Here is a 10,180-nt window from a genome sequence, read left to right as displayed (position 1 = left end):
AAACAAACTGGCCTTTTATATTTTACCAACTCTATTATTACGTGGGGCACATGGATTGCCAGAAATAGGGAAACACTGAGTACTCTAGTTTGTATGTGGGGTCACTGGCTGGGTAACTACCTGTGGAGGACCACCGGAGCAGCTCTCCTTGAAAGAAGAGCGACTGTCTCCATTTTGACTGAGCATGACCCTATTTGCTATGTACAGAGCTGGCTACTGTAATCAATTGGCCTTAGGTAAATATAGGCCACCTACCTAGCTTGGCTCACAATGATTATCTACTTCCCACAATTTACAATCAATCCTCCTCAAGTCACTCTCCTACTGAATAAAAACCGGGTGAGACCCTGGGTCACTCTCTTAGTCCCGGAAAGCCATCTTTGTGGCTGGACTTAGGGTGCCTTGACTCCCCGATGATTGCAAATATAATTTAGTGTCTTTATTTTCACTGTGGGTTGCATTGAAAGTGGTAGATTAGAATCAACTTGATGGGATTCCAATAAAGTAACTTTGGGATTACAAATATTAGCTTCTTGGATGGAGGTGAGGATCTGGAAGTATCTCCTATAACTACTGATAAATCTGTATGAGCTTCTATCAAACGTCTAACAGGCTTTTCCTTATATTGGCAGTTAACACGGGTTCCTTTAGGCTGAGAGGTAAAGACTCATGATCTTATCAATCTGAAACTTTGACTTTATCATGAACACTTTTTTTTCTCTAGCAGCTTTGTACATTTCTGCTTGAATTGTCTCTTCTCTGTCTACATCCAGGAAAGCATAACTTTTCCTGTTTTTCTACTGGCCTTTTTTCCCATAGGATGTTAGTATTACTATTTCATTTTTCATCTATAATTTTATTTTGTATCCTTTCTAGAAATACCTCAACTGAAACCAATTAATTTCTGTAAATCCTTTTTACTTCTACAGTTTGTGTCAGATATCTGGGGCCCACTGAACAACATATAACCTTTTGGGGTCTTAATACTAGAAAACCCAATACTATAATTGATCACATTTACAATTAGCAGAGAAAATTATAGCAAGTATCACAATGGTATAATTATTAGAAATGTATCTGTGAAATTTATTACAAATTATAGTTACAGAAAAACAATTTTAGTAAAGTAGAAGCAAAAAGAACTTCGGATGATAAATGGTTCAACATATATACTCACATACACACAGTTTGTAGCAAACAGATACGCAAGTCTACAACACTAAAAGCATTTTCTTTTCTTTTTTTTGCTACTTTTTCTTAATTCAATAAGAAGAAAGATCTGTACTAATAGTGTTTGGACAGGATATCATGTCTGCATCTTGAGCTATGAATGACTACTACAAAAACAACAATATGCGATGTATTAATTGTTGTAACTCTCCTACTAACCTGTTTTGAAGCTGTCACATTGCATTTTTTTTCTCAATAAAATTAATTAAAAAAATCTAAAACAGGAACAAAGATTCTCAATGGCACTTGCAAGCATTTGACTGAAGGCTCCTTGCAATTCAAGAAAAAGACTCCCTCGAGGTTTACCTCACTGAATAAGGAGGCAAGTTAACAGCCCCAGAAGACCCAGGTTTACTTCATGAGAGAGTGTGATGAGTTGTTCATTTTTTCCTGTTTTCACAGTCAAGCAATAAAATGAACCAGAAAAAAAAGAGACAAACTGCTGATCTCAACTCTAATATTCTTTTGATGTGTCACTGAGAGAAAGTGTTCCCTTTTTATGATTTCCTTGTTACCATTGTTTATTATCTTGTATTTTATTTTTTGGTCCTGGGAGCACACCCAGGCTCACACATACACAAGCAATAGCTCTGCCAGTGACCAGCACTGCCAGTCCCACTCCTTCCTTACCTTTATGAAGGGGATGCTAAGTCTGTGTTTCTGTATTTGAACAATAAATACTAAGAGGCAGAATAATGGATCATATCTTACTGAAAATGCATAGAACTACCAAATACAAGGCATTGTTCCTATTTACTTCAGTTGTAAAAAACAATAAAGATCTAAACACTAACATGTTTGTTTAGAGCACAGGGACAATGTCTATGAAATAAACTAAATGCATGAAGTAAAATAATTCCAAATTACTGGAAACAGAAGAGGAAAGGTTTTGCCTCTTGCTGTCATTGTTGGGAAACAGAGTGTGTTCCTACTGGCAAAGCAGTTCTGTAGCTTCTCTACAGTCATCTGGAAGAACAGACGACAGTTTTCCTTCCAGAGAATTTCACTACTCTAATTAAGACCAAAGCACACTGGCCTGAAGCAAACTTCAGGCCTCACAGTGAATGCTAAGATCAGGAAGACAAAAGTGAGACCCTCAAGAAATCCCTGGCATATACTATCTTTATTAGCTGGGCTTTATTTATTCTGGTAAAAATCTTACTGTACTTATGGATCACAATTTGATGATAATATTTACAAAGAAAAATAAAGTTTTATGGAACAATTTATTTTTCCGTCTCCTTTTCTTGCGTGACCTGACCACAAACTGAACCCTCCAGTGAAAACTCCACTGTTTCCACTTTGGTTTATTCCCTTATGTGAAATGATATCATGTTTCCGTTGTTCCTGGATAAACTCAAGCACAAGATGAACCTCAGCACGTCGTGTGGCTTTGATCTAAGCCTTGTGTATGATTCGCGAGCCCCAGACAGTACTATTATAAAATATCTGCAAACTGTCTATCATGTATAAAACTGCTTGGTTTCTTTGGAGTGAATCTGGTGAATTGCATGTCTGGATCAGTCTTTGCTTTTCCTGGAACTGACATGAAAGGGCTATAGCCTGCCTATCACATAAATAAAAAGACTTCATTTAATATTAGCCCTTTTATTTCCCTTGCAAACTCTCTAGCATTTTCTTTCCTAGAAGCATCCCAGAGGACCTATAGATTTGATAATTGTCATCTGTCTCTTTCTGAAGCTCAGTATCATAGGCACACATTCAATTAGTGATTTTTAAATATCATTGATCAAAAATTTAAAAAGTATACAAAAGAAACATTTGAGGTTCAAAATTAATCATAAGAATTAAGTGCCTGCTTAGGTAAGTGCAGGGACTGGGTTTGATCTCTGGTACCACATGCTGCACTGGCCCCACCCACAGGAGCCCTGAGATGGAATCTGGGTGTGGTGGCCCACATCTGTAATCCCTGCAATGTGGAGGCTGAAAAATAGGATCACTAGGAGTTCTGTCTGCATAGTGAGACCCTGTACCAAATACCTAAATTTAAAAAAAAAGATTAATCACAAGACTTTTTCATATTTTCCTAATTTGACATTAAAGTTAAATAGACCAAAACTATCCCTGAAGAGCAGATTTTGAGACTAGATTTAGAACGCAAAGAGTCAATATGAACACCTCCTCAATTATACTGTGTCTGTAGCTGTGTCAATTTCTGGTGACACTATGGTGATCATCTCAAATCACTGGAACTATGATAAATCTTACTTGTCACCTCATTTAGGGATAAGGTTTCAGTATCTGTGTTTTATCTTCTCTCCCTACTAGAGAGACACTAGCTCCATAACCTGAATTAGCATTTGATACAGGCTTCATGCATGGCCTATTAGAAATGTGTTTATTTCTCCCCCTCTTATCATCATCTAGCCTAATATACACACAAGTATGGGTAGGACTAATGTACTATTTGAGGAAGGGCCTATGTTTTATTTTTCCTATAGTAATGTTGAATAAATGAAAATTGTTATTAAAACAACATACTAACAGTCTCTTGAACACTCACCAAACGCTAAAACTGAGTAAACTGTATGTTATTAAAATAGTGAGAAGTACTATGAAAGATAGCACTTGGGACCTTCCAGCGATTCATTTTCCCCTTCTTGCTTGCTGAAGGAATTCCAATTTTACTAAGACAGGAATATACCTAACTAGAATTGCATATCTCCTCATACTGCTTTGTAGTTCTTAAATAATGACAGCTTTTATAATAGCTCATGATATAAAGAGAGAGAATCAACTAGACATTCATTTTATTCTTTGTTTCTTCTGTCTTGGTGTGTAGATAAATCATAACCAGATACTACAGATGACAGAGAAATATATATTAAACACTCTTTAATACATGGCAGTCTCTCAGTTCTGTCCTGAGTGATCTGTCTCTCGATTTCTTCTTAATGAAGCTAAAAAATGAAACCAGTAAGATCATGCTATGTAGCATACAACCAGACACAATCCTAAATAACTAAAATACTCTGACAGTATTTAACTAATAAGTTCTTAATGTGACAGTTGTATAAACTGAATTTCTGTCTCTTTAAATTTTGTCATTTGAATTTCTCTGGTAAGAAAGAAAAGAGTAAAGTTTTTATTTTCAGCTATCAGGAATCCTCACAGGTAAGTATAAGAAAAAAAAAAAAGGTAAGTTAAGCATTTCCTCTTTGGGGGCTGCAGCATGTTCATCAGCACACACCAGGGCTGAGTGATCAGGGGTGGAGAAGCTACCTGCCCACTGCCTGATCTCAGACTCCGAGAGGATACACAAGGGACCCTCGAACACTCATGTTTGGAGTCTTCAGTGTTGGGCCCTGGGCCCACCCAAGTGTCTGCCAGGAGTCTGCAGTGTAGGCCCTGCCAACTGGGATGTTCATCTGGCACACAGATCTAGTGCTGGGTCTGGTTAGAGTCCAACTCCCCAGAGCAAAGCCAAGAAGGCTCTGAGGTAGAAGAAATAGAAAGCTGCCCATCTGAATTTTCTAAAATGATAGCAGGAACAAAGCAAATGAATAATACTCTTGACAAATTCAAAGAAGAAATAATTACACAGATAACTGAAGAGCTTAGGACCATAATGAAGAAAATGTCTACAATAAACACAGATTAGAAAAATAGAGGAATTTAGGAAAGATAGGCAAACCCTGAATACTCAACATACAAAAGAAGTGAATTCCATAAAACAGAATCAAACAGTAATCCATAGTGTAAATTCTATTGGAAGCATGCAGAGCAGAGTCATCTACTGTAAAAATAGAATATCAGATCTAGACAACAGGGTTTTAGTTGGTGATTGTCAAATAAAAAATGTCTTTACAATAGCAATGGACCACAAAAAATCAATCTAGCAGTTGCTAGAATATGCAAAGAAGACTAATATAAGATTAACTGGAGTCAATGAAAACTTGGAAGGTAGCACAGAGGGCCCAAGAAGAAAAGCTGTTCACATACATAACAACAGAAAGCCATAAACCTTCCAAGCAAGGAGAAAGAATTTGACATACAGATTAGTGAGACATAGAACTCCAAACAAAAAAAAAAAAAACTATAAGGCATATAGATCACTAAGATTTCAGAAATTCAACATAAAAACAGAATATTGAAAGCTGTTAGAGAGAAAAAACAAGTCCTATAAAAGAAAAATCCATCAGGATTAAAGTAGACATCTCAACACAAACCTTAAAGTCAAATAAAGCTTGGAGTAAAGTGTTTCAAGGCCTAACAGAAAATAACCTACAACTCAGATTAATGTATCCTGCAAAACTATCTTTCAACATTGATGGAGAAAGGAGATGGCTCCATTATAAAGAACACCTGCAGAGGGCCAGGGAGATAGATCAGTAGAATAAGCACTTGCCGGGCAAGTGCAAAGGCCCAAGTTCAAACCTGGTTCCACCCAAAAAAAAAAAAAAAAGGACATCTGAAGAAATTCATGACTACTAAACCAGCATCCCAAAATTTCTGAAGGATATTCTAGAAAAAGACAACAATTCGAAGAATACCAATAGACTGAATCCACCAGGTGAGATGAGCAATTAAATAGAGTGGAATGAAAGGGAATCAAAAACAAGAAAATTATATAAGACAAGGATAAATCATTACTTATCAGTTATAACTGTCACTGTAAGTTCACCAGTCAAAAAAGCAGACTGGATTTCCAGCCAAGACTGATCAAAGGAAACAAAAAGGTCACTAAAAACTTGTTAAGGAATAATTCAATAGGAAGAGATAAGAACCATAAATATGTATGTATCAAATACCAACACATCCAACTATATAAAAGCAACACTAATAGATATGAACAATCAGATAGCCACTAATACAATTGTAATGGAGGACCGCAATACCCCACTGTCACAAATATATCAACTAGACAAAAAAAAAATCAACAAAGAAATGTCAGTGCTAAACCAAACAAATGGACTTAGTGCATATGTACAGAGTGTTCCACCCCAAAACAACAGAATATATATTTTTTTCTCAGTATCACATGAAACTATATCCAAAACAGATCACATATTAGCTCATAAGAACATGCTTAAGTTATAAAAAAAAGATACAAAGGAAAGATCATTTTGTATACAAAATAGTTAGGATAAATTTACAGCTACTTTCACTTCACTCAATGAGAAGAAAGAGGTGTACTAACAGTGTTTGGACAGAATATCCTGTCTGCTTTTTGTACTATGGATAACCACTAAGAAGATAACAATGTACAGTATACTAACTATCAAAACTGTCCTGTTAATCAGCTGTGAAGCTGTTTCATTCATATTTATATCTCAATAAAAAATAAATATATATATATATATATAAATAAAATAAACTCATAAACTAAAAAAAAAGAACATGCTTAAGTACAAAGCAATTGAAATTATCCCAAGTGTATTATCAGATCATCAAGCATTGAGCTTGGAAATAAGTAGCAAAAGAAACTACAAAACCACATTAAAACATGCAAATTAAATACTTCGAACAACCAATTGGTCACAAGTGAAATTAAAAAAACAAAAGTTTCTACAATTAAATGACAATGCCAATGTGACATGCCAGAATTTATAAGACACAATAAAAGCAATCATACAGGGGAAGTATGTAGTAGTGAATTCCAAAATAAAAAATAGAACAAGCTCAAATAGATACTCTAACATTGAGCCTCAAAATTCTAAAAAAAGATGTAAAAGTTCAACCCAGGGTTGATCTGTGGAAGGAGATTATAAACATCAGAACAGAAATTAATGTAATTGAAACTGAAAAAAAAAAAAAAAAAAAAAAAAAAACAAGGAATTGTTGACCAATCAGTCAATCAATCAGTTTGAAGAGTTGGTTCTTTGAACAACTAAATAAAATAGACAAACTACTACCAAAATTTATCAAAAGAGCAAAAAAGTCTCATGGTTCCAGTAGGAGAGAGAAGGAGGAAGAACGAGGAGCTGGGAAGTTGGGGGGACCCGCCAGAGCTGCTGCCACTGCCGCCACCACCCACCTATGTGCTCATGGTTTGGGAAAAGGAGGTGTGAGTCCTGGGCGTGAGCTGTAAATAAGCTCAACATCGACAGCATTTCCGAACATCTGCTGGAAGTGAGAGGGTCTAAGCCAAGTAAGAATGTCCAGCTACAGCAGAATGAAATCAGAGGACTGTGCTTGAAGTCTCATGAAATATTTCTCAGTCAGCCTACCCTACGAGAACTTGAAGCACCACTCAAAGTATATGGTGATATCCCCAGACAATACTATCTATGATTTGCTTTGACTTTTTGAATATCATGGTTTCCCACCAGAAAGCAGCTATCTGTTTCTTGCAGACTATGTGGACAGGGGAAACAGTCATCGGAGACTATCTGCCTCTTGCCGGCCTACAAAGTCAAATATCCAGAGGATTTTCTTTCTTCTCAGAGGGAGCCATGAATGTGTCAGCATCAATAGAACTTATGGATTTTACAATGAATGTAAAAGAAGATGCAACATTAAACTATGGAAACCTTTCACAGACTGTTTTGACTGTTTACCATTAGCAGTCATTGTGGATGAGAAGATATTCTGCTGTCAGGGAGGTTTATCACCAGATCTTCAATCTATGGAGCAGATTCGGTGAATATTGCAACCAACTGATGTACCAGATAAAGGTCTTCTTTGTGATCTTTTATGGTCTGAACCCAATAAAGATGCCTTAGGCTGGAGTGAAAATAAGTGTCCTTTACATTTGGTGCAGAAGTGGTTGCAAAATTTCTCCACAAGCATGATTTGGATCTTCTATGTAGAGTCCATCGGGTGGTTAAAGATAGATATGAAATTTTTGCAAAGAGGCTGTTGGTTACTCTGTTTTCTGCACCCAATTATGTGGAGAATTTGACAATGCACGTGCCATGACGAGTGTGGATGAAACATTAATGTGCTCCTTTCAGATTTTAAAGCCTGCAGTAAAGGGGAAGCCCAATGCTACAAGACCCGTAGCACCTCCAAGGAGTATAATCCAAAAGCAAGCAAAGAAGTAGAGGACATTTTGACACTGCCTAGTTGGAACTTGAAACATTGAGTACATAACCTTCATTTTTAAAACTGTAATGTGTACTGGTCAGCTTGCTCACATAGATCTAGGTTTGTGGTGGCCCCTCCTTTTGTTTTTATTTTCATGGATGTCATTTGCTGGTTATTATAACAAATGAAAGACATCCAATCCCAAGGAAAAGTATTGTTTTGAATTCCGTGTTTCATTTGCAGACAACTTTAATTATGGTGTTAAAACTACACCCCAGGACAGTTTATCCTGTCTGGAGGCAGTGGTGTTAGGGTAGGTGTATAAATGATCTTTCTTAAATTCAGTACAAGGGCTGGCCAGATAGCTCAGAGGACTAAAGTACCTGCTTAGGCAGAGCAAAGAGGCCAGGATTCAATCCCCGGTGTGCAATGCACTGCCAGCCCTGCCCCCGGGGCTCTGAGATGCAATTGAGACTGGACGTGGTGGCCCTCACCTGTAATCACAGTGCTAAAGAGGCTGAAAACAGGAGGATCACTAAGAGTCTGATCTACTTATTGAGACCCTGTACCAAATAAGTAAATAAATAAATAAATAAATTCAGTACAACCCATGAATAATGTAAATGCTCATTTTCTTCAGAATATAAGGAGAATCCTAGGGTGCTCTGAATCTGCATGTTATTGTCATAATATACATACTGTTGACACAGACCATTGTGAACATTCTTTGTTTTAAAATTTTGTTTCAAAGGGATTGCTTTTTCTTCTCATTTTCATGTCATGTACAAACTAGTTTTTATAGCTGTCAACAGTAGATATAATCTTCAACCTTGTCAGGATCATTGGTATGAAATATATTTAATTAAAGCATACTTTCCCTTACCTATGTTATACTTAAAATGATGATTAAAGACATTCTTTTTAAATGTGTCTTTTCCTAAAGCCAAAGTTTCTGTTGGAATATGTACTGACACCCCCTCAAGTGCAGGGTGACATGGCTGCATACACGTGGCATGACTTTGGGGATTCAAAAACATGCTTTCAATTTTGAATAGCAAGTAGTAATATACTGCTATTTAAGCTATCATGAGTACAGTTAATAACATTTTGTACAATTTCTATAGAATCTAATTCATTAAGTAATCTTTTTACTGTTGGACCTGGCCTGAACCCATTCATTCAGAAAGCATCAAATTGTAGAAACAATACTGTTCTATATGAGTGACTGCTTATACTTTCTTTGGCCTACATTCTTTATTCTGCAGTAAAGCTGAGGTTTATAAGTCAAAACAAAGGAAATGAACTTGCTGTCCATCAGTTTGTACAGAACTTATAGTATCTATGACTTTTTTAAACTAAGATCTGTTTTAAAAAGATCTGTTTCAACAGATGACCGTGTACAATACCATGTGGTGAAAATTCAGACATTTAAATTACAAATTTGTTAAATCTTCTCAGTGTCTATTTATCAGCACAATACACAAAAGAAAAATGTTGATGGTTTATTGAATAGATTTTAATGAATAAATTGCATTGGAAACCAGAATAATAAAGAGGGAGAGAAAAGACTTAAACTCAAGCAAATGAGAATAAAAAGGATTAAATGAAAGCAGGCTCTGAGGAAATCCAGAAGATCATAAATATCTACTTTGAGGACACATACTCTAATAAAGTGAGAAATTCTGAAGAAATGGGTAGATTCCTAGGCACATATGAATTACAAATGCTGAATCAAGAAGATATAAAAATCCTATATAATCTAGTATCAGACAATAAAATTGAAGAAATTAAAAAAATATAACCAATGAAGAAAAGCCCAGGTCTTGAATGGATTTACTGCTGAATTCCACAAAAAATTTTAGAGAACAAATAATGTCACCACCAAAACCAGAGAAAGTTCCAAACAGAAAGAAAACTATAGGCCAATCACTGTACTGAAAAGAAACACAAAAATTATCAA

The 10,180-nt window shown here is 36.0% G+C and overlaps 1 pseudogene; it reads left to right on the top strand.

Moving 5' to 3' along the window:
- The window catches only part of LOC101588447, an 11,788-nt pseudogene extending 2,343 nt beyond the window's left edge, over positions 1 to 9,445 (top strand).
- The last annotated feature ends 735 nt before the right edge of the window (positions 9,446 to 10,180 follow it).

The sequence above is a fragment of the Octodon degus genome, unplaced genomic scaffold (genome assembly GCF_000260255.1).
Source record: "Octodon degus isolate 3935 unplaced genomic scaffold, OctDeg1.0 scaffold00025, whole genome shotgun sequence".
NCBI classification, from domain to species: Eukaryota; Metazoa; Chordata; class Mammalia; order Rodentia; family Octodontidae; genus Octodon; species Octodon degus.
Note: the sequence above shows the minus strand (reverse complement) of the source record. Positions and strands in the feature narration are given on the sequence as shown.